Source organism: Chelonoidis abingdonii, chromosome 3, assembly GCF_003597395.2.
Source record: "Chelonoidis abingdonii isolate Lonesome George chromosome 3, CheloAbing_2.0, whole genome shotgun sequence".
Taxonomy (NCBI): Eukaryota; Metazoa; Chordata; order Testudines; family Testudinidae; genus Chelonoidis; species Chelonoidis abingdonii.
In genome coordinates this window covers 37866962-37893452 of record NC_133771.1, presented here as the reverse complement: position 1 = coordinate 37893452, position 26491 = coordinate 37866962, and the positions used below count along the sequence as shown (strand labels likewise).

General features: G+C 39.6%; 1 protein-coding gene across 15 annotated transcripts in view; it reads right to left on the bottom strand.

Annotated features, from left to right (window-relative positions):
• The window catches only part of MYT1L (myelin transcription factor 1 like), a 383199-nt gene that overhangs the window by 259475 nt on the left and 97233 nt on the right, over positions 1–26491 (bottom strand). For 14 of the 15 annotated variants that reach the window (XM_032791093.2, XM_032791090.2, XM_032791100.2 and 11 more), the window contains exon 2: positions 8195–8309. The gene's annotated coding sequence lies outside the window, so the exon portion shown is untranslated. Of the gene's footprint in view, positions 1–8194; positions 8310–19679; positions 19768–26491 lie in introns of those variants that run through there. The other variant, XM_032791097.2, reaches the window with a different exon arrangement.

Here is a 26491-nt window from a genome sequence, read left to right as displayed (position 1 = left end):
GCTTCCATTAGGCGACCCTAGGCGGTTCCCTAGGGTGCCAGGATTTGGGGGGTAGCATTTTGTGCGCTCCCCACGGGGCGCACGGGAGCTTCCAGTTCCGCTCCCATCGCGCCGCCAAAGAAGGACCTTCTGCCAACATGCCACGGAAAACAGTGGCAGGGAATTGAGCAGCTCAGTGACTGCCGCTGTCGCCTGCAGCATTTCAGTGGAGGGTCCTTCTTCGGCAGTGCAATGGGAGCGGAACTGGAAGCTCCCGCGCGCCCCATGGGGAGCGCGCAAAATGCCGCCTCCAAATTCTGCCTAGGGCGCCAGAAACCCTGGCGCCACTCCTGCTCTCTAATATTCTGAGATCTAAATGACTGCAACAACACTGCATACAAAAGTGTGCAAAAGGGCAGCAAAAGTATGTATGTTGCTCATGGAGGGATGGGTAGAATGACCTAATATTACAAGGCTTTTCCATCTCTTATTCATATAAAGAACACGACATTTTCCACAGAGACAGCTGAGTGGTTGCTTGGGAGCAAGAACTGTATACAGATGTCCACAGACTCCAGAAGTTAAATTGTTCTCTTGTCTGTTTGCATCATGCACTGTATGTTGCCTTTTAAACTGGGGATACCTTGGCTTTGTTTTCATACTCACTTTTAAGCAAAAAATACTGGTTGCCATAGCAATATCTTTTCACTCTGATTTTTTCCTCACACTGGCTTTTCTTTGGATTTCTGCAGTCTGCAACAATCATCACCCTGCTGTCAGATTTGCAGCCCCTTACTTCTTAGCGACTTTTAACTATCTCAAACAATAACATACTCAATAGAAGACATACAAAAGATCCACAATGTCAAAGGGATTTCAAATTTAAATAATATACTTAACTCGGAATAAACTTTCACACTTGTTTTCTTATTCCCATTCCTGTGCTTTAACATTTCAGTTTCAGCCATATATTTTATTTCACTCATCTTATTTTACAGTCTAAACACGCAGTAGCAATCATGCTTCAGTGATCCTGATAATTTTGCAGTGCATTTTGGAAGTTCTAGTTCACTTAGCACACATCCAGTATCACTATCTTTAAAGCTAAATACTACTGCTTAACACAGACATCCAAAGCACACTTTATCTATAGCAAATTGCTTTCAGACCAAAGAAACAAACATGCTCCAGCACTGTGAATTTGTCTTACCCTTAACAGTAGGATAAAATTAGCTACTTTGCACTAATATAGCACTTTTCATACAATGATTTCAAAGCACTTTAAATACAAGTGGATAAGTATTATACTTATTATTTGACTGATCAGGAAAGTGAGGCACAGAGAAATTAAGGCCAACATTTGCAAGCAACTAGGGTGTCTAATGTTAGGTACCTAAATCCTCATTTAAATAAGAGGAGTCAATGGGAGTTGTGAGTGGCAGGTACTCGTGGAAATCAGGCCATTTATTCAGATGCCTAAATATGGATCTTGGCCAAAGCAACTTGTCCACATCAACAACAATAATTTTGTGGCAGAGCACAGATTAAAACCCAGTGGCCTGGCGTTAAGTTTCCTGCTCTACTTGAGACAATGCTGCCTCCCATATTTACAAATTCCGGTTTTCTGCATTTCTTTATTAAAGTATGTTTGAGATTATTTTTGGCATCTTTACAGTGGGTCATGAAACAACATGTTTTGGCATTTTCTAGCCTCACTACCATCCTGCTTACTCCAGGCTGTGATTCCTGTGCTACCCAGAGTCCCACGTAGGAAACTGACAAAGGCTGGCTGGAGTGTGGAGTTCTGGGGTTTTGCAAACGTTTTCCCCCCCTGTGTGTGTAAAAATCCAATTCTATCTTCAAGTATTTTATACTGGCCTTCACTTGTTAATTGTAGATTTAATTTAGTAAATAGACAAACAATATTCTTCTTCCCCTGATCACCCTTTGCATCGGCTGGTGGATAAGTGAAGCAAAGGACCACAGCAAAGAACCTGAACAGATATCTGTTTTATGAGACCCGTTTGCTCACACTTCGCACAGCACTGTCCTTCAGGAGTCTGAGTGAAACTCTCATGCTAATAATAATGATGAAGGCAAACCAATTTTATATTATTCTACTAGTGTAAATTAATTCTCTTTTTCTTTATTTCTGTAGTTACTAGCAGGGGTTGGGGACTGAGAAATGAAATCACAAGGCTATGTTAGTGAAATTGTTTAGGAGGCACATGTAGACCATTGTGAGATATTGTACTTAAAAGCTAGTAATGTGATTAGTTAAAAGTCAGTGGATTCTGGGACTATGGTGTGGAGGGAAGAGGGAAAGGGTGTTAGGCCTCCCAGTATGATAGATCCAGGAGCTCCTCAGGAAAAGGTGTCTCTGATAAGTGAGAGTTGTCCCACATTCTACTAACATGAATTTTCTAGTGTGTCAACAATATATTATGGACCTGATCCTGCATTCCTTGAACATTTTGATAAAGCCCATTTAAATCAATGAGAGTCTTTCTGTTGACTTTTATATGTTTCAGAACAGGCCTGTTATATTGGCTGTGACTGTAATAAACGTATTGGGTGCAGTAGTAATGCAGCACGAGATAGTTCACCTGAAGTGCAATTAAAATGTGCATTTTTTTGTTCACCGAAAAATCAATATAATACAAATAATATTTTTATAAAAATAGAAGAGTCCTTTGAGGATAGTGTAATGCATGCTGTCTGATCACGCTGCAAGAGCTAGTTGGACAGAGATTATGAAACTGTATGGATCTGGCTAACCTAAATCATTTTCATCTCTTCTTTTTAAAATTAAAAATAACTGAAAAATATGCTAAGTGTATTTTGTGTAAAATATCAGCACTATCATCATCAGCGTTCTTAAAAATATATTCTTGGGCTATGCTCTCACCTGGATATGTAGGAATTTACACATATTTCCAGATGCAGTGAGGCAACATACCCTTTGATATTGGGTTTAATTTGATTTTATATTCCACACAATTTTCAGGATGATTTAAAGATTACATTTTCTACCAGGCTGAGCTATATATCCTTGAAAACACTAGAAACATTTTCTTTTCTAATTCTTATTGGTATATATGACCCTTCCCTGATGTTTTTAGTTTCAACATAACTGTTCTCTTTAGCCTGCTGCTAGCAGCAGCAGCCTGTGATCAATCACAGTTGACTGACTCATGTGATCTAAACAGCTATGCCTGTCCATGGAAGCAGAGATGGTGTCTATGAACTATAATTTGTGGTGTCTCATTTTTGCAACCAATGAAATTTAGAGAGAGAAAGAAATACAGTTTTTATATCATTATTTCCTCTATTAAAATTTACAGTGGTTATATATAAACACTAAATTTAGAAATGTGTGATGTTTTGATTACTAAACGCTCACTTTTTTTTAGAAGGTGATATTAAGAAGACTTATCTCATCCTGCCAACAGCTAATGTGAACCCGTCATCGTGATAGTATATTTGCAAGAATCTGGCTAACCTAACTCAATGCAATATTTTGATTTCTGCCGCCATACTTTTCTATCACTATCCATATACATGCATGGTGTGATTGAGATGTACACACCATTCATCCCTGCAGAGGAGAGAAGTGAAGAATGATGATGATTGGATTATTAATGAAATATCTGAAGTTACTGAAAACTGACTAAACTCCCATTGATTTCAAAGGGAGGCGAACGGAATCCACAAAGTGAGAATGTACACCATTATGAATATATACTGCGATTGGTAGTTGACTATTTATAATTACTTGACTGAAAGACCTTGTATGATATTGATGGTCTCTTGCCATTTTGTTTTTTTATTAATTAATTTATTTATATAGCACTCTATGAATTTATGGCCTCACAGATAAAAATATGGTCAAAAGCTGTGATCCTTGAGTCTGTCCAAGTTTTGTTTAGTACATTTCCCTAGAGAGGTGGGGCAAAGGCAGCTGGCTAAACCTTTGTGTTCTCTCCAATCATCAGGGCAGCTAGGGATCAGTTCAGCCCCCCGCCCCCATAACATCTGAATGCTTCATAACTTAATGCATATATACACATTTACAACACAATAGGGAAACACTTTTGTCCCCATTTTATACAAAGAGGCTAAGTGACTTGCCTGTGGTCACACAAGAAGTATATGGCATAGGAGGGACTTAAACCCAGGTTTCTTAAGTACTAGACTAATCCCCTGACTCCTGGTACACCTTACCCACTTCCCCTTATTTCCTAGGACACTGGGAACTAGCTGGGAGTGGCACTGAGCTAATTAAACAAGCTAGGGAATCTCCCACTCTAGGAAATCCTCAGCAGCCCATTTAGGGTTGCTTAACAGTCCCTTTATACCACTGTGACAGTACAAAGGGTATGTAGCTGGGGTGGGGAGCGAGAGGGACTGTAGCTGGCCCACAGTTCCTGCCATCATGACTTTACTTTCTAAAGAACATAATTCCATAAGGAGCTGAGCACCTCCAGAACATTATCATCAAAGGATGATAGATGTCAGCACTTTTCAGGAGGTACTTAGCTTAGCATCGTGCAAGATGGGCCCTAATATAAGCTTCAAAATAAGGTCCCCATTATTTAGTGAGCATTCCTCAAAGGGGCTGCTACATTTGTAAGAAGTACTTGTGTGAGAATGGTTTGCAGGAGCTGATTCCTAAATTTTAAATCGATTTATTTTCCCATTCTAGCCTATTGTTCATTTGTGTATTTATGTATCCATTGTTTGTATTCAAGCTTCATAAATATTTTTAACTTAAAAACAATTTTTATGACAAAATGGTTGTCTGACGTAGCACTGCAGAGATCAGGTTTTACTGCAGTGCTATTTACTCAGGCAGAAATATAATAACTGATATTTCTGTGGGGTTGTTGCAGGGTTGGGCCCTTGTAAAATTATAACAGAGTCAATAAGAGACAAGCTGAACTTGCTCCATTTGTAAAATACAGAAAGCAAGTTTGAGACACTGGGGGGAAAAAAACAAATATTTCAATACAACCTCATTTGAGCCAAAGGCAACTTGTGAGTCATCTAGTCTGTCTCTTGGAGTTATAGAGACAAGGTAGATGAGATAATGTCTTTTATTGTTCCAAGTCCTGCTGGTGAGAAAGAGAGATGCTTGCAAGCCACCCAGAGCTCTTCTTCAGGTCTTCTCAGTGTTATGGCAGGATTAAGTCCTTCACTCCTTAAACCAGTGGTTTTCTAGAGCTTTTATTCTGTGGATCACTTTGAAACAGAGAGATCCCCCATTAACCCACCCAACTTTCCAATGCACAGTCTCCCATTGCTTGGTTCTCAAAATGTTTAATTCAGGAGACCACCATGATGGACGACACAGACCACTTGCAATCTAAAGAGCACTTCTGTCCTCGCCCATCCTTACAAAGAGGGTGTTTAGTCATGCCTTGACTAGTTTAGTCACTCTTTGGCAGCCTATTCTACTTCCTGACTCTTCTTATGTTTACATTCTAAAGGGTAAATTTTCCTCTCTGATATTCTGTGTATCCCCAGTACACCAGTGTAGATGGGAGGAGAATTCACAAGGTACATTTTTCCCAATATTTAATCTAAATTTTTCTTGCTCTAACTTAATCTCATTACCACTTGTTCTTTTCTCACTGACTAACAGAAATAATTGATCCATTTTTATTTCATTTGTCTTTTCTCTAGACTGTAATAATCCAGTTCTCCTAACCTTTCCCTAAAGTTTTTATATTCCAAACTTCATTTATTGGTAGTTGGTTGCCTTCCTTTAAATTCCCTCCATTGCATCCATATATATTTTTAAAATGTGGTGTACAAAACTGATCATACTTCAACTGAAGCCTAGCTACAGCATAGTACAGAGGGGCAACTACTTTGCTTATTTATTCAAAAACATTACTCTAATTCATAGGTCCCTCCTGTAAACATAAACCCCGTTTAAGTTTGTTCTAGTGGGTAAGGTACCATAATGTAGGTTGGGACACATGGATTCTATCCCTAGTTCTACCATTCACCTACTATATGACCTTGGGTAAGTCACTCAGAGTGGGATTCACAAGGGGGATGTAGGCACCTTAACTGCCATTTTAAAGTACCTAAGTCCACTCAGCTGCCACCTAACCCTGGAGATGCCTAAAGTCCCTAGCTTTCTAAATGTCAGCACCTGGCCACATGGGCCCAGACACGTCAGTCCTAATTCTGCTTAATAGCTTAATACCTAGCACATGCCTCAGCCCCAGTGGGATTCACGAAATATGCGTTCCCACTGCTTGTCTTCCCTTTGGGGTCCAATCCAGTAGGTGTGCTCAGAGCAAGTCTAAACCCTCACAAAAAGACTGGAGGAGGAGGTGGTTACCCCCTCAAACTTTCAGCCCAATTGTTAGAGCACTGCTTCCCAAAAGAGAGCCCTAAACACTGGGCTGAGGCATACGCTGGGCAGGTCTCTCTCAGTCTCTCCCGTTGAAGCTGTTCTATTGTATATAAATAATTACATTGTTATTGAAGTAGGAGAACTGGAACCTGATGTCCTCCCTTTCAGGTGAGGGCCTTAACCACTGGCCTATAGAGTCATTCTCATTCCTGCTCTGGCCCAATGTATGTTTAAGTACTTTATGAAAAATGGAAGAGCTTAAACAGGAAAGTGAGAAACCTCCACCACACCGTATCCTACTGCCCAGTGCTTAGAGTATTCACCTGGGATGTGGGAGACAAGTTAAAATCCCTTCTCCACATTAGGTGGCAGTGAGAACTGAATTCAGATCTCCTGTATCCTACTTGAGTGCCCTGAGCACTGGGCTAAAAGTTAAAAGGGGGAAAGAATTGTAGTGCCTAAGTCCCCCTTGAGAATCCCACCTTTAATCTTTCTGTGCCTCAGTTTCCCATCTGTAAAATAGGGATAACAACACTTCACTTCTTGGTAGAGGGCCACAGGAGCAATGGATAAAAAGCACTATAGCAGTGGCAAGTATTCTTATGTCCATCCTTTACAAAGTTAAAATATGTAACTCCCCTTCTGCTTAATTTGAATTCACAAACTTCAATGATGTTTACAGTTCTCTTGGTTTTTTTTCAAGAGTCCTGGAACTATTTCCCTATGTTCACCAGGGTTGCCCATTGGCATCAGACAAAACCAACTGAATTTATAAGCATAAACATTACTCTGTTTCCAAGTAAACTGTGAGGCCTCTAACACACACCAGGGGAGGAGGTCCTTTTACAGCTCTGGGAAAAGCACTATTAACAGAGTATTTTCCCCACATAAAGCATATGAGTATTGTGGTGTTCTCTTGGGAAAACATAACCAATACACAAGAAAATAATTAGAACAATTGTGACCTTCTTCATAAAACTTTGTACATAGGCAGCTCTCAAAAACTGAAGTGCATGGAACTTGACACTAACTTCTCAAATTTCCATATACTCCAGGGATTTCACTAATAACAAAGACAACTGGGGTAGGTTGTAGACAAAATAATTAGGACTTTCTTTTCCCCAATGAACTCTAAAGGGATTGTCATATATTTCTCCATATTCCATATCAGGGGGATGATGATTTATTTGGCATCTTGCACAAGTCCAGAGGTACAGATTTTAAAAACTGATTCCTAAAGTGCCAATATTGCAATATACTGTAACATTACCAGGGTCTAACTTCACTTCAGTTTCATCCATGTATATTCATAAGCTAAGTTAGAAGAGTGGATTGACTTTTTGCTTCCATGGGAAAACTGCATGGATTGTCTGAAGGCTCTAAATGAAATGACATTAAAGAAGGTCACTTTTGATAAATATAAAAAGAACACAATTAGCAAACACTACCAACCATTCATTGCTGCAGGTTGAATCCTCAGTTCTACTTTTTTTAAAATCTGTGTCTGTTTTATGATAACTAGCACCACTTTTTTTATTTGACAGATCAAAGAATTATATTGCAGTCAGGTCCACAAGGATTCAGGTACTCCTTCCTGCTCTATATAACTTCAGCAGCAAGAACAATATATGCATCACCTAATTTAACTGCAAATGACTCTCTTTAGCATGAGTTGTCTGTTTAAAGAGAATGCACAACAGAACTCTTAACTGCATCCCAGAAGTCATGAAGCACCAGGCAGATAAGATCACAGTGGTTACCAGGAGTAGCAAATGGGGAAAGCACTACAGGAAATGAACTCGTGTCACTAATCTTAAGAGAGTGGTATATTTAGGTCAATTGTACCTGAAATCGTTTGGTGGGGTAATTGCTCTTTGGTCCAGACTCTGCTTTCTGAGCCTGTCAGGGTGCTTGTAGGTCCACTGGATTGGATTCACCAATTTTCCTCCAGATTCATTTTCTAAAAGAAAAAAAAAACACTCCGCTAAAAGGCAGCAAGCTTAAAAAAAACAACAGATAATCTCATGTGTTTTTTTATCTTCTAAACTAAAGTTTATAATAAATACACGTTAGAATACATTTTTAATATAGATAACTGATTTCTGCAGACAATTTACTGGAATAAAAATGGTCTAAACATTTATTCAATTATTCAAGCCTTTTATTGTGCCCCGTAATGACCATCTGGTAAAATTAAGAATGTAAGGTGACTTTTGTAATATTTTACTGCTTTAACTGATCAGTTAGTAACCAGTACAAAAATTAAAATATTGATTTAAATCCTATAATGCATTTCAAGCTTTAAAACTTGGAGAGTCCTTTATCTGAAAAAGTGTTAATTGTTTATTGTACTGTTAATTATACATGTGTTGCACTTAGAACAGTGTGATAAATTCAGTTTTACAAAATCAAATCTAATAATGTCATAAGCCAGATTCTACCTTTTACACAAGTTACTTGGATTCACACTGGTACCAGAAATCAGACTCAAACGCTGTTGTTTTTAAAGTTTTCTTAGTATCACTATAATATTCTGTTTTGACAATATAACTTTGGTAATCTTTTTTCACATTAAAGATTTATTGTTAATAGGACTAATTTTAAGATAAGAAAATACCTTCTCTAGCATATGTTCAGTATGTGTTCAGCTATAATGCAGATATAGTGTCATGTTTGAAGCGATTATTCATTGTTTGGCATTACTGTCTCCTGGAATTAAAGAAAAACTCATGATATAATGAAATATTGCTGAAGATTAAAAACTTACTCATTTTGCTTAAAAAAACCCTAAAGTTAGGAGAAGGAATTAGAAACTGTATTGAAAGCTACAGTAGGCGCATCAGTTGTTTCAACTATTGTTTCTTGTGTGTAGGGCTCCAAATTCAAAGATACTCATTAAATTGAGTATATGGCAATAACAGACGAAGTGTTAATGGGGCAGCAGTGGAGTGTGTCAGGAAAATGAAGAGACCCTAAGGGGCTCACCATGCTGTTTATGATCAGCTAAATTCAGCAGCATTACCATAAATCCTCTAAAAGATACTGTACGAGACTTCTTATATATTCCTTCTCAGTCAAGGTAATATTCGAAGACCTTAAAAGTTGGGACTTAAACTAAAAGATAAAATACTCTTTCATAAACCAAACAGGTTGCATATAAAATATAGTAAAAACAAGCTTTGGTATTTCCGTATTGGTGGGGGGAGTTACAAAAATAACAAAAAACAGAAGACTCATAGTGCTTTAAAAATGAGGAATATATATAAATGGAAAGGTTCTGCCTTTCACTCAGGGGAAAGTCCTATTCACAAAAGAGTCAGCATTTACTTCATAAGTGCAATTACATTTTAAAGGCCTGAGCCCACAAATAATCAGTCAGATAAGTAGCTCAATTGAATATTCGGCATTACTGGTGAGAGCAAGGACTATTTATGAGATCCCTAAAGTCTTTACTCACAGGATATTTTTAAAATGTCATTTTGGGGTAGAAAATTAACCCCAGCATTTAGCTGTATTTTGTTAAAAAATAAAAATACTGTTAATTTCAACATTTTTGTTTATTGCATTAAGAAAAAGAGGTTTAAAATCTCTTACAGATAATAATGCCTTGATGACAACTTGACTCAGCTTTTACACACTGACCTTAGTGAGAGTCTTCTCTAAGTAAAGGCAGAGTAATGTACGCAGAATTCAGCCTAACACGGCTTTTTTTTTTTTTTAACTGCTGTGGTGCTATGCTGAGAATGACAATACCATGCCATATAAGTCCAATTATATTCTCAACTCATGGTAAAAATTATATTTATACAATAAATGCAGTATTGAAACTCGGTGATATGGGTGTATTGTCTACTTTTTTATTTTTGTTTATATAGGAAATGCATATTTATCATTTACAACTTCTGATCAGGCGTTACAGAGTTTATGCCGTGAATTAATTTCCCTTTTTGTCGTGCCTCCACTTCAGCACCAAAGCTAGCGACTGTAACCATAGCAGTGTAAAGGCAACCCCCCTATGACATCCATTATTCATTACTACTGACAACTCAAGCAGAAAGCAGACAGCTAAACTTTGACTTCTGCAGCAAAATTTAACATATGAGTATTCACTTTCTCTCTTTTACTCTCAGTATCCCTTATAAGCAAAAACTGATCCCAAAAGGGTTTTCTTTCCATTACAAATATAAACAATCATTCACATGATCAATAAAACAGAATTCACTGCTTGCTTTTAAAAACAAAACCACTTTTTTTTCCTTTTTCTTAAAATATTGCCTAATTTTTTCAAAGGCACTAAGCTCTCATGACTGCTGCTTAAATCACTGACATCTTTGAAAATCAAACCACAGTTTAAATTTAGTTTCATGAAGCTAAGGGGCTCATAACACTGACTTTTGTGTACTTGGCCAGACATTTTCAAGCCTTATCTCTAAGTGACTATCTATATTTGCATGTGCAGTTGCTTTAACTGTGTGTGCAGAGCAAGTATTTCTATGCGGAAATAATTATTCAAGTACACGCCTAGATGCCAGCTTGGTGAATACTCATACAAGTGTAAGTGGGCAATTGTGGATGGCAATTTTGAAAACCTGGCACATACATTTTTAATGCTTTCTGATCCTGAACTGAACACTCATTCCAGTGACCTAAACACAATTTAAATTAGTTCTGCAGAGGTAGAAACAGAGGTTTCTTGTGTAAAAGTAAGGGTAGAATGTGTCCTATAGTGCAGTGACCATCTGTACTGCCTAGCTCCTAAGGAAGGCATGTTTAAAGCTAGACTAAGTGACTTGGCCTCTGAGATGTAATAACCAAAGAATGGTGAACACACCAGGACTTGATATCTATTGTTACAAGCAAGAGTTTGTTTTGTTTTGTTTTTTTAAATAGAGGCACAAGCCTCAGGGCTTAATGTGCCTTGAAAACCTCTCTTGAAAGGGCCACATCCTGATTAATGCTGATGAGCTGCAATTCCCACTGAAGTCAATAGGAGCTGCAGGTGTTCATTACTCATCAGAGAAGGAAGGAAGGAAACAAAGCAACAAACAGAATATGTTCAGTAGCACACAGATCTCATGTGGATCCCTGCTATACCTGAGTGGATTGTGTGCCTCCTTTCAATGTAGACAAGTCACTCAGCTATAGTGGTTACCTGGATTGTTTATTGTAGTAATTTTCATTTGCTTAATATTTATTGTGGGGAAAGGTGAAATAATTGAAATCATTTTCAATAAGATAAGTAATTAAAAAGAACCAATATGTTTAATACTAATGTGCACACGGTATTTGTGATTACAAGTATACTTTGGAAGAAGACAGCTTATATACATTTACAGATACCAAAATCCGAACTCTTTGATTACTCAGCCACTGCCTAATCAAAACACAGTGGCCAATCCTACTCTTGCTGACATCAGTGATTGCCAGTTACTTCAGCAGACACAGGATCAAGCCCAGAGATTTCACTTCTGGAAACAAATATAAGGATACTTTACATAAGAAGTGACAAGGAGTCAGATGCCTTATTGTTCAGTCAGAATGTGATGGACTGAATCCATCTGCAAAACAGAGTATTTATTTAGAGTAGAAACAGTAACTTCTACTGAATTGCTGGGGTCCTACCTGCCCACAGAAGCAATACACTTCTAGCTGTTGATGACTATAAATGCTGGTGACTCTTTACATTGAAGCTTATCTACCCTTTACCATCAATAAACAGTGCTACTGCCAATCCTATTTTGAGGCAAATCTAGGCCTCAGCCTCATACAGCACAACACAGAAAAAGGACAATTAAAATGGGCAATCTGAAACGGGAGGAATTAACACAAGGAATGCCCTTTTTCTGAGAAAGGTGATATCCAAAGCTGACATTCAGTGCCCTCTGAAATTCTGAGACTGTCAACATTAAAGGCAGACAGTGCATCAGCATCCTTGCACATACGGAAGGGCGTGTTTTCTTGATGTCAACCTTAGCTTAGGTATGATTAATGGTTGAAAGAATCAGTTGCTCCCAAACAAGGATTTAAAATTAATGAGGAAACAATGTAACTGGCACTGAAGGGGGTTTTGGGGAACAATCTTGCCTTTCTGAACGAGAGGCACGCTGGCAACATGGCTCAGGGGATTGCTCTGAAGCACTACTTGCTGCTGCTCCAAATGAGCAGCAAACCCTGCCACTAGCACAAGCACCTAATGCCAAAGGTAGCATGCCTGAAGGACAATCAGAGGTATGGCATTATCCTGCAGTGGGCTGACCATAGTATCTGTGGAGTGTTGCCAGGTAGGCTCCCATCTGGCATTCAAAGGAGCACAAGGTCCATATTCTGCTCTGCTCTCTCATGAGTGCACTGGGAGCAGTGGAGAGACAGGTTCACTGCATTCTAACCCACCCACACAATGCGGGCCAAAATTTTACCCTATATCTTGAAATCTAACGTCCTGTGACACTGCTCTTTATGCCAGGGAAATGCTTTTAAAGGTAAAAGCTCTTGGTTTTAGAAGCGTTTGAAAAGTTAAAAAAAAAATCATTCCGAGGTTCAGATTCACATCTTCAGTGCAGCATTGCACAAAGAGCCAAAGCAGAAGAAAACAAACCAGAGTACTCAAAGGGAGATACCAATGATTCTCCCTTCTGGACAGACACAGCTGTCTTCTGTGTCAGCCTAGATGGTACAATGAAGGGATCTTCAGAAAATGCTGGTAGACTGTTAGAAATTCACACAAAAACACACCAATAAATGGTTTACCAGAGTGTTAGGACGTATCATTTTATAGTTCTACATTAACAATTTTAGCTCATGTATTTTATTGAGAGTGCATGTGGCCAGTGGGCATACATTGCTGATGCCACTAAAAGGTGCCAGATTTTGGTTATAGCAATTTATACTGTGTGTACAGTACAAGCTAAATTCTGTCCTTGGATAAAAATGCAGGGCTCCTTCTTACTTCCATGTGCCCATGTATGTTTATCCAAGGCAGAGTGTTATCTTTATAACTACAGTTAGATTTTATAGATGAACTACTGGAACTCCCATAATGAGTAATTTAACAGCCATGTACTCTTTTAAGCTAAATTAACAACTCAACTACGGTACCATGAAACGAATGGCATACCACCAAAAACAACAGACTTTCCTAAGCATCCGCTTTATCCCAGTACAATACTAACATAACGGAAAACACGGTTTCTGCTCCAGGAAACTTACACTCTGCCACAGACAATAGACCAAATAAACAGACAAATATTTATTACTAGGGCCCTACCAAACTTGCAGTCTATTCTGGTCAATTTCACAGTCATAGGACTTTAAAAATCATAAATTTCACAGAGTCAGATATTTAAATCTGAAATTTCACAGTATTGTAACTGAGGGGATCCTGACCCAAAACAGGGTAATGGGAGCAATACCATGCCAGGCCACCCTTATTTCTGCATGGCTGCTGGCAGCAGCACTGCCTTCAGAGCTGGGCTCCCAACCAGCAGCCGTGGAGCTTCCTGCAGCCAGGGAAGGTTCTCAGAGATGGGTGTAACCTGGCCTCAGGAGCAGCCTGGGCGGGAGAAGAGGAAGTCCTGTCCCTCTCCAGCCCATTCAGGACTAGCAGCTGGAACCTGGTGCACAGTAGGAGTCCCCAGCTAGGGCGCCCTCATTTCTGTCCCTCCCCGGTGTCAGACCCAGTGCTAGGTAGTTAAAGAGGCACTGAGGCTGGCTGTGTATGGAGGGGGTGACCACAGTAACTCCTGACTAGTCGCCCACCTGTAAGGTCAGCCCACCCTCCCGCAAATTGATGACCCCTCATACAATGCCACCCGCACTCCTATGCTGCTGCTGGCGGCGATGCTGCCTTCAGAGCTGGGCTCCCAAACCTCCAACTCTCTGAAATCTGGTCTCCCTTACAACAACCACATTTCACAGGAGAGATCGGATTTCACAGTCCATGATGCCGTGAATTTGGTTGGGCCCGATATAAGACTTATTATTGTGCATATTTTTAAAGCACACACCACCATGCTATCTGCGCACTATTATGCCTCTGATATATTTGATTCACACTGTTAAGGTCTAAACATCAATGGTGCTTTTTTTATATTTATATGTGCATAGAGAAAGTTAACATCAGCCATTCTGTAATGTGCAATCCAGTTTCATAGGACAATAATGTTTTTGTTTTGTTTTGTTTTAAATAGGCTACCCTGTTGAAATCCAGTCTGTGTTTTACTGCTGCCAGAACATCACAGGGAAGAAAAGGGATATGTTAGTGGTGGTGATCCCAAGATACCTAGCTGTCACTCACCTTTTTCTGGTTACAAGTTTCTGCAGTCCTTGACCAAGAGAAACTGCCATACCACACTTAATTCTGATGGGAACGCACTTTGAAAATGTAATATAGTACAAGACTACTTTACATGAATATACAATATGTTAAGGTTCCCAGTGCTAACAGGCAAACAACATGCTACTAAATTAAATGCAGAAATAGTCAATATTACGGTTTTCTGAAAATGTTCTGGATCTCATCTCCTTTAGTAGGGATGTTCTACACATGGAAACCCTTGACTTGGTGAGATCTTCACTCCAACTGTGGCCCTTTTACACTGCTTACAGAGCTTTAAAAGCCTGAGCTCCAGCTAGGGGAGGATTCCTCTTGCTTAGGACTATGGTAGAGATCAGTAAGGCTGCCCTGCAAAAACCCCCACTCAAGCCCTTGCACACAGGGTATGCTGGGGGAAGGTCTGCATTACTGCAAACTTCAGTGTAGTGCTACAGCTCACACAGCAGCCCAGTGAAGCTGCCATGAGTTCCACAGGCCCTGAGGGCCTGGTTACACTGAGGTCCTCTCCACCCTTGGATCAGGAAGGCACAAAGATGACTTAAAGACATTTTGGCCCCACTTCCCTGGGCTACAAGTTCTTAGAGGCATAGCAAAGAAGCTCACTCTTTATCTCCAACTCTGGAGAGTTTTACATTGCATTGCCCCAGAAGACCACAGCTGAATCAGAATTCTTAAAGAATAGGTTGCCTGTGCTGTAACCAGGCCCCAATGCATTAAGAGTCTTGATGATGGCCAGAATCTTGAATCAAAGTGAAATGGGTCTTTATGATGAACAACTAATAGCAAGAGATACTTCTAATAGGCTCCATGCTGTTCCCATTGAAGTCAATGGCAACTGGTAAAATTCCCATTTGACTGCATTGGGAGCAGGACAGCACCCATAAACTCAGGTAAAATGCTTTAAAGTCTCCTCTTTTGCTGCTAGATTACCTGCAGATTGTAAATTAGCACCATTGTCAGTAGTTTAGATTGATCTTCTTCCTGTTGCTGATTATTGGAAGTGATATACAGATCTAAGCCTGAAATGAAGAAAAGCCAGCCCCCCAGCCCTCCTAGACAATTTTAACAATGTTAAATAGGAACTCTGATTTTGTCTGTGAATTTAAAATATTCAGTATTATTACTGAAGCAAAGAATATTTATTCCAGAAGCCCAAAGGATGCTGTTGCTTAAAATTTTCCAGTTGCTAATCAATAACCCCAACAGAAAAATTTAATCATGCAACAGTATAGGAGAGCTCAATAATACAAAACACAAAGAAGCAAATGCTCCTTATTTTCCATGATTAAGAAGCTTCAGGGAATATTAGCAGCTAAGTGCACAGACTTTTCACTTGCCAGACAGCTCTATAAAAATATGTCTGAGTCACAGCAGCTATGGATCTTCAAGTGCAAAGTGGGTGACAGAGTCTAAACAGATAGCGATTGAAAAAGATCAGCAGGATTGTGTAAATGTTGTATTTGCATCATTCACAACAGTTGGACCAACAGAAACAGTTTACAGGTAGTTCTCCAAGGGCTATCGTGTCAAGTGAATGATGAGGAGAATCAGTGACTCAGGTACCAAGGTGAAGAATGTGAGATAGATAGAAAGCCTAGCAGACGGGAAGGAAAAGGCAGAAGGGGTGGGGTGAAGGAATGGGGAAGATTATACATATCATAACATGAATTACATATAATATAAATCCCTAACATACAATGCATATTTACCACAACTTTTGACACAGCTTTCAATGGAGAGCTAAGAGTTTGGTACTTCTTGATAAGATATTTAAGTATTTTCTGTTCTGCTTCCTTAGGAGCTCTGTATTATAATCCCTAAAATATATTTCAATTCTACACTATACAAGTCTTAATGTGGGTTTTTTTAAAAGGTGTTTCTATTTAAAACAAAAAAGTAATAGTGTGCTATACATTCTACAAAATGAAACACTGCAGAAAGGTTGAGAAAATAAATTAGTTAAAAAAAGCGAAGCCATCACTGCATCACTAGGTCTCATAAAAAAAGCAGTAGATCTTTAAACAGTAACATCTGAAAAGACATTTGAGGAAATGAGAAGCAAATTTCTTCCTTTATTTTGCTGATATCCAGTCAAAACAGAAAAAAACGAGAAAAAAATGTATGACAAAAATTTAGTCTTAATTAACTTAAACAACTCTTCTTAATCACAAAATTTTGTTCAGAAAAGATTGCTACCATAAAGTAAAACAGGTTACAGGCTGCAGTCCTTTATGTAAAAGCAAATGTCAAAAGAAAAGGTCTGATATTTGGTTGTAGGCTCCCACTTTTCACATAGGCATTTCCTAAATCCATGTTTGATGAGCTTCCCCAGCTATAAATTCTGTAAATTCCCTCTGGAGCAGTACAGAGTGTGCTTCATGAAAATGTCATCTGCCAGTGCTGCAATTACTCACACTCCAGCAATCATGTGCACAATGCAGAATGGGTCGAATTCAGGTGAGAACGAGAACCAGCAATCAAGCCTCTGGAATTGAGAACAAAGCCATTTTCTTTCATTTGCCATCAACACAACCATCAAGGCCTTAATTACAAGGCAAGTGTCAAGCCTGGCTGCTGAAAGGCTTATTATTATACAGCTCAGCTTCAAATCAGTTTTGTATTGATGAACTGCAAAAATGAGGAAGCCAGTTTAGCCCCACGAGAAAAAAAACAGGGACTAAATGATTCGATGATTGGCAGGGAAAAACAGAGACATTTAAAATACATATATTAGATGGGGGGGGGGGGGAATAGAACAAAACACCTGAAATTTATAAATACATTTCCCAATATAACAGAAAATCTGTGTAGCCCAAGATTTAAAGTACATTTGCTTTTATTGATATCATTGTAGCACTCACAAAATGCACTGCAGAAAGGCTCCCATTCTGTCTTAGGGTTATGGAATATTTTCCTATGATTATTCTCAGACTCAATCTTATATTTAACTGTATGTGTTTATTAGACAGATAGACAGACACTCTCTCACACACACACAGAGGTAAGATTAGGTATATCCACATGCCCTTGCACAATTGCCCTACTAGCACGAGATTAGTCCCCATCTTTATGAGATAATTGAACACGAAAACAGACGTTCCAAAAATACCCCTTACATTTTCTAAGCAAAAGGCATGGTCTATGTTGATCGAACTGAAATATCAGCGATCAGCTACAGAGTAGTTTAAAAAAAAATCAAAAGTCCTACTTTTCACTGCTTTCTATAACAATAATTTTCACCATGATACATAACATACTATTACAGCAAGGTCTGATTTTTGGAACAGCTGCGTATGCAGCATTAGACTAACAACTGGATCCCATTCTGATCTTTTGGGTATTTCCGCCCAAGCCTTGACTTATTCTGTGCATGTCCTATGTGACTGGGGGAATATGTGCTCAGCCTAGTGTTCTGCCCTTTTGATATCTAAGACGAATGGCCACATTAGCAGCAAGTAAGAAAGCGTTTAGGTCAGTGAACATTTTACTATCAATGTTATGTATCAACCTGGTGGAAACGTGTTTTACCTAATATGGTGACAGTCCAAAGTCCTTATTCTGATCCCTGCATTGCGTTGATATCCATCAGATGAATCTGTTATATATTTTATTTCTTGCAGCCATCTCATCACTTTGTGCAAGTTGAAGATTAAGTGGCCCATGTTCCAGCAGGATATTAAAGTGTTTGAAATCAACAAAATGGGAAGACATAGATCAAAACAAAAAGTTATGAGGGGATGATGTTGATAGTTAAATGATAATTTTGTTGCTTTATATATTGTAATGTGGTGGTCTGATCTGAATCATGTACTGTACATACGTATTACCTACAGCAAAACTTCATACAAAATCAAATGTTCAAAAGTTGGGAAATCAACGAATTATGTTACCTATTGACAATGCCCCAAGATATTTCAGGAAAGACAAAAGAATAAGAATTCAATAGCATTATTATAAAATTACATTTTAAAAGTGAAGGGGGTGATTTTTTTCAAAAAACAAAAGGGCAGTTGGGCTCCTAGGACCGATTTTTAAAGGTTTTTAGGTGCCTACTAATGTAGATGGCTGCCTAGTGCTGTGGTCCCCAAACTGTGGGGAGCAACCCAGAGGAGAGCACGGAGGGATGCTGAGAGGGCCAGGAGAGGGGCATGGGCCAGCCCCGCTCCACCCACTGCTCTGCTGCAGCTCCAGCTCCTGGATGAGGCTCTGCTCCCAATCTCGACCTTGGCCCCCAACTGTGGCGCCCGATCCCAGTCCCACCCCCAGCCACGGCTCCGTTCCTGGCCTTGGCTCTAGCCCTAGTCCATCCCTCAACCTCGGCTCCACTCCTGACTGCAGACTTGCCACCAGCTGCAGCCCCACCTCATCCCCCTTACCGGTCTCTGTGCCACACCCTGGAGCCACAGCCCCACTCCTGGCCCTGACTCCTGAGGTGGGGCATGGACAGTGGTAAGGTGGGGCGCAACGGTGAAAAGTTTGGGGACCACTGGTCTAGTGGGATTTTCAGAAGTCCCTAAATGCCAAATGTCCATTAATTTTAATAAGAGTTAGGCACCTATGTGTTTTGAGAAATCCCGCTAGTCACGTATATGCATCTGTGGATACTTAAAATACTTAAAATCCTGGCCCCTACTGAAATTCAATGAGAGTTGGGTATCTACCTCCACTGTCTAGAGCTCATCAGCCCTTAACCAGGGGGCAGGGCTACTTAGGGAGACCAGGGGTTTAAAAAAGCCCACTCCTAAGTGACCAGAAGAGCTAGTGAGCAAGAGAAGCTAACAAGGGAGGTTGCGAGGGAAATTAGAGAGGAAATGGGGGTGGAGGGTGGGCTAAATACATCTGAAGAATGATAATTAAGTGAAAGGCAATTAACATCCCCTGATTAAAAAAAACAATAAAAGAAAGAGCAGCAGGAGTAAAAAGAGAATGCAGGCAGAATTCCAGCAACAGAGTGGGGGCTACCCACTTTATTGCACTGAATGCAGCAAGTACAATTACCTGCCTTATGGGTGGGTGGCATATGTGTGCATTCAGTGCAAGGAGCTCCTGGCCCTCAGAGTCTGCGTACTTTGAAGACCAGAGTGGCTGAATTGGAGGAGCTAAGGGAGATAGAGATATACACAGATGAGAATTTCTGGGACACAATAGAGTAGTCCTATCCCACGTCTTACAGCCTCCTATGCTGATAATAAAGATAAAAGTCTCAGGAAGGAGAACATCCAGCTGCAGTTGAGGGAAACAATTCCATAGTTGGGACTCTCCTTCCAGATGATGTCATGGTATCCCCTCACACTTAGGATAGCTCTATGAGGTAAGGAACTCCAGTTATTAGGAAGAGACAGGTAATAGTTATGGGGTATTTGATCTTTTAAAACATAGATAGCTGGGTTTGTGATGACCAAGACAACTGCCTGAAGGTTGTAGATCTTTCATAGAATCATAGATTATTAGGGTTGGAAAGGACCTTAGGAGATCATCTAGTCCAACCCCCTGCTCAAAGCAGGACCAATCCCCAGACAGATTTTTGCCTCTGATCCCTAAATGGCCCCCTCAAGGATTGAACTTACAACCCTAGGTTTAGCAGGCCAATGCTTAAACCATTGAAACATCCCTCCCCCGCTTTTGAGACATCAAGATTGATTTATGTGTAGTATTAGGGAAGAGCTGGTAGTCGTGGTACATGTAGATACCAATGACATAGGGAAGGATAGGGGAGAGAAGTCCAGGACCTCTAAGGTAGCATTCTCTGAAATGCTTCCAGTTCCACACACTGGGCCAGTTAGACAGGCAGAACTGCAAGGTCTTAATGCCTGGATGAGATGATGGTGTAAGGAGGAGGGGTTTAGATTTATTACGAACTGGAGAACCTTTTGGGAAAGGGGAAGCCTATACAGGAAGGATGGACTCCACCAAAACCAAAATGGAACCAGAATGCTGACACTGAAAATTAAGAAGGTTGTAGAGCAGTTTTGTTTTTAAAAAAAGGCTGGGGGAAAGTCAACAGGTGCAGAAGAACACGTGGTTCAGACAGACACATCCCTTGGGGGAGGCTCTATTAACGAAGATTCTCTATGTCCTAGTAAGGAGGAGAAGGTGGAAGATAATAAAATATGGGTAGGATGTGATGAGAAACAGTTAAATGAAGAAGAGTCCCATTCAATTAAATCACATACTGGAAGACAGCTAAAAAAGTGACAATTTTAAGTGCTTATACACAAATACTAGAAATCTAAATACTAAGATGGTTGAGCTCAGGTGTATTAAATGGGGATATTGATACAATAGGCATCACAGAAACTTGGTGGAATGAGATAATCAGTGGGACTTGGTAATACCAGGGTACAAAATACATCGGATGGGCAGAATAGGTTATTCTGATGAGGAAGTAGCACTATATATGAGAGACAGCAGAGTCAAATGAACTAAAAATCTTAAGTGAACCAAACTATACCATAGAATCTCTATGGATAGTAATTCCATGTTTGAATAAGAAGAATATATCAGTAGAGATATACTACCGACCACCTGACCAGGAAATGCCCAGGGAGATTCAAGAGACTATAATAATAAAAAAACTCAATAATAATAATGGGGGATTTCAACTAACCCCATACTGACTGTGTACACGTCACCTCAGCACAGGATGCAAAGATAACATTTCTTGACACCTTAAATGCTGGTCCTGGAACCCACAACAGGAGAGGCAATTCTTGATCTAGTCCTAAGTAGAGCACAGGATCTGGTCCAAGAGGGGAATATAGCTGAATCACTTGGTAATAGTGACCATAATATAATCAAATGTAACATCCCTGCCACCACAGCAACCCAATATAATAGCATTTAATTTCAGAAAGGGGAATTACACAAAAATGAGGAAATTAGTTAAACAGAAATTAAAAGGTACAGTGCCAAAAGTGAAATCCCTGCAAGCTGCATGGAAACTTTTTAAAGACAGAATAATAGAGGCTCAATTTAAATATATACCCCAAATTAAAAAAACATAGAGGACCAAAAAAGTGCCATTGTGGCTAAACAAGAAAGTAAAGGAAGCAGTCAGAGGCAAAAAGGAATCCTTTAAAAAGTGGAAGTTAAATCCTAGTGAGGAAAATAGAAAGGAGCATAAACTACGGCAAAGGAAGTATAAAATATAATTAGGCAGGCCAAAAAAGAATTTGAAGAATAGCTAGTCAAAGACTCAAAAGTAATAGCAAAAAAAATTTAAGTACATGAGAAGCAAGAAGCCTGCTAAACAACCAGTGGGGCCACTGAACGATCAAGATGCTAAAGGTGCACTCAAGGTCGATAAGGTCATTGCGGAGAAACTAAGTGAATTCTTTGCATCGGTCTTCACAGCTGAGTATGTAAGCAAGCTTCCCAAACCTGAGCCATTCTTCTTAGGTGACAAATCTGAGGAACTGTCCCAGACTTAGGTGTCAGTAGAAGAGGTTTTGGAACAAACTGATAGAGCCCTGCGTGGATTTATACCTGTGGATGCAGATATCCGCAGAACCACAGGGCTCTCCCGAGAACCGCAGTGGCGAAAGGAGCAGAAAATGGGGCCACCACTTCTGGAGCCAGTGCCCCATGCCAGCTGCCCCAAACCCCGCCCACTATGGCGGGCACCAGTCTCACCGGGAGCTGTCTCTGGTCGTGCTCCTGTGTTCAAGCAGCACACATGCCCTGAGACAGGGGACGCAGACAGCTTCATGGAAGGGTCAGGGGCAGCATAGATGAACATGATTTGTTGGGTAAGAGTCAGTATGTTTTTTGTAAATGGCAATCATGTCTCACCAATCTACTAGAATTCTTTGAGGGGGGTCAACAAGCATGTGCATAAGTGTGGTTCAGTGGATATAGTGTCCTGAGATTTTCAAAAAGCCTTTGACAAGGTCCCTCAATAAAGGCTCTTAAGCAAAGTAAGCAGTCATAGGATAAGAGGGAAGGCCCTCTCATGGATCAGTAGCTGGTTAAAAGATGGGAGTCAAAGGGTAGGAATAAATGGTTAGTTTTCAGAATGGAGAGATGTAAATAGTGGTGTCCCCCAGGGGTCTGTACCGAGACCAGTCCCATTCAACATATTCATAAATGATTTGGAAAAAAAGGGGCAAAGACATGGCAAGAAAATGGCAGATGAAATTTAGTTCTGATAACTGCAAAGTAATGCACACTGGAAAACATATTCCCAACTATGCATTCAAAACGATGGGACCTAAATTAGCTGCTATCATTCAAGAAAGAGATTTTGGAGTCATTGTGAATAGTTCTCTGAAAACATCCATCCCATGTGCAGCAGTCAAAAAAGCTAACAGAATGTTGAGAATCATTACGAAAAGGATAGATAATATGACAGAAAATATATTGCTTCTATATAAATCCATGGTACGCCCATATCTTGAATACTGCATGCAGATCTGGTCATTGCATCTCAAAAAAAAAACATTAAAACTGGAAAAGGTACAGAGAACGGCAACAAAAATGATTAGAGGTATGGAAAAACTTCCAAATGAGGAGAGATTAAAAAGACTGGGACCTTTCAGATTGGAAAAGAGATGACTAGGGAGAGATATAATAGAGATCTATAAAATCTTGACTGGTGTGGAGAAAGTAAATAGGGAATTGTTATTTACTCTCATAACACCAAGGACTAGCGGTCACCAAATAAAATTCATAGGCTTCAGGTTTAAAAACAAACAAAAGGAAGTATTTTTTCACACAATGCACAATCTGTGGAACTCTTTGCCAAGACCATAACAAGGTTAAAAAAATAACTAGATAAGTTCATGGAAGTTAGGTACAATGGCTATTAGCCAGGATGGACAGGGATGCAAAACCATGCTATGAAGTGTCCCTAGCCTCTGTTTGCCATATGGTGTAAATGGGCAATAGGGATGGATCACTTGATGATTACCAGTTCTTTTCATTCCTTCTGAAGCACCTGGCATTGGCCATTGTCAGAAGACAAGATACTAGGCTAGATGGATCGTTGGTCTGACTCAGTATGGCCGTTCTTATATTCTTATCTTCCAATTTATGCCTTTCAAATTTCCCCCCATTTGGATATTGCACAACACTTCTGGCAGAGCTGATTTAGCCTTTTGTGATTAATACTAATATGTATTGCCTTTCTTTCAAGGATTTGATACAAAACTACTCAAGATAGTTAAGTCCCAGGCAGACTGCGAAGAACTACAGAAGAATCTCTCAAAACTAGGTGACTGGGCAACAAAGTGGCAGATGAAATTCAATATTGATAAATTCAAAGAAATGCATATTGGAAAACATAATACCAATTATACATATAAAATGATTCGGTCTAAATTAGCTATTATCACGCAAGAAAGAGATCTTGGAGTCATTGTGGATCGTTCTCTGAAAACACCCATTCAATGTAGAGCAGCAGTCAAAAAAGCAAATAGAATGTTGGGCATCATTAAGAAAGGGATAGATAATAAGACAGAAAATATATTGCGTCTATATAAATCCATTGTACACCCACATCTTGAATACTGTGTGCAGACGCAGTCATCCCATCTCAAAAAAGATATACTGGAACTGGAAAAGATTCAGAAAAGCGCAACAAAATGATTAGGGGTATGGAACAGCTTTCGTATGAGGAGAGATAAATAAGACTGGGACTTTTCAGCTTGGAAAAAAGCGACGACTAAGGGAGGATATGGTTGAGGTCTATAAAATCATGACTGGTGTGGAGAAAGTAAATAAGGAATTGCAATTTATTCCTCATAACACAAGAACTAGGAGTCATCAAATGAAATTAATAGGCAGCAGGTTTAAAACAAACAAAAGGAAGTATTTCTTCACACAATGCAGTCAGCTGTGGAACTCTTTGCCAGAGGATGTTGTGAAGGTCAAAGAATATAACAGAATTCAAAAAAGAACTAGATAAATTCATGAAGGATAGATCCATCAATGGCTATTAACCAGGATGGGCAGGAATGGTGTCCCTAACCTCCATTTGCCGGAAGCTGGGAATGAGTGACAGAAAATGGATCAGTTGGTGATTACCTGTTCTGTTCATTCCCACTGGGGCACCTGGCATTGGCCATTGTCAGAAGACAGGATACTGGGCTAGATGGACCTTTGGTCTGAGCCAGTATGGCCATTCTTATGTAAGGATTTCAGAAGTCCACTGTGGTGATTTTGATCAGTTCCGATTCCTTTTGCTCAAAATGTAGATTCCCTCTTCCAATCTCTCCCCCCTCTAGCCTCCTTAGGAGATTAAATTGTGAGGTTCAGTAACATATACATTCATATATAAAGTTATGCATTCTTTTCATATTTGAGAATAAAAGGGATTTCAAAGCTAGAATTCCTCAACATGAAAATTACAACAAAACAAACTGCTTTAAAATGTGAATTTAGTTATAGGAACCTTAACATGGAGAACAGTCAAATATCAAAAATTAAACACACAGGAGGACCTGCTGAGTGCAAGGAACTATTTTTAAAAAGTATATGGTAACCTGAGAGATTATTCCTAAATCTGATACCAATATATTATGATGTTATACACCTGCAAAGGTGCTCAATATCCACCTCGGTATGTTACAGCCCTTTAGAAGAATAAATGCCATCTTACTCCTGAAATTTAAATATGACAAATAAAAATGTCAGCACTATAGTCAACAAAGGTAAATGGAACTGGCATCAGTGTCTACTGTGATTTTTACTGGCATTGTCACTGTAGAGCAACAATATAGCTAAGAAAAGTTCTTAGTTCTGTAAAGGCAGAAAGAGGGTATGAATACTTAGGCAGAAGACATCATATGACATTGTGTAGGGATATCACCATGCTTCCCGGGCACTGTATGCTCAGGAACCTTATGCCACTCAAAAAGCAACGTTATGTCCTCACACAGAATCCAGTTCTGCCAATCTTATGAATGCAAAGATTTTACTCCAGTGTGAGTTTTCCTTACAGATTAAGGTTCAGGTTAATCATTTTCTTGAAAGAATCCCCTGAAGGACACTGAGCAAACCTGTCAGTAGTGCCTAAGTGATTTAGAAGCTGTGAAATTATATTCCATATTCCTTATGAAAATATGCTTATGAATATGACAACTGAGATATACTTTATGCAAGATGGGTCTTGTAAAGTATCATTGCAAAGGTTATGATTTACTGAATGTGATTATGCAATTTGTATGCATGTATCATTTCTGTATCTAAAGTTAGAAATATGGACTATGTAACAATTACAACTGGGTGTGTGTTGGGAAGACACCCACCAGACAACAGGCCATCAGATTTATGAGCCATCAGGAAGGAACAGTAAAACCTTGAAGATACTAATCTTTCTCCCTTCTGGGAGGCATCCAGGGAGGTAACTGTGACACTGCTAGGTCAAGTGGTCTTGTCACCTGATACTAAACATTACCTCAGACTTCTTGTAACTTTCCACTGAAGGGAAGGGGGGTCAAGTTTGGGAAACAAAGGATTTCCACCTTATGTAAATCCTATTTAAGGGTGGGGATGAAGGCAAAGGGGACTCCTCTCCATGGCCTGTCTGCCCAAGAAGAAAGACTGCAAAAGGGAAGGCAAGGGGGTGTCCAGGCTGAGACAGAGGTCTAATCTGACGAAGAATATAACTGGAACTCTGAACCACAGAAACTTTGACACCTGCCTGCAACAATATCTAGGGTGATAAATACTATTTGTAACCAATTTCTTTAGTGAAACTAGCTTAGTTTGCAAGTTTTATTTCAATTGCTTAGTAATCTGCTTTGTTCTGTGTTACCTCTTTTACCACTTAAAATCTATCTTTTATAGTTAATACATTTTGTTTTACTATT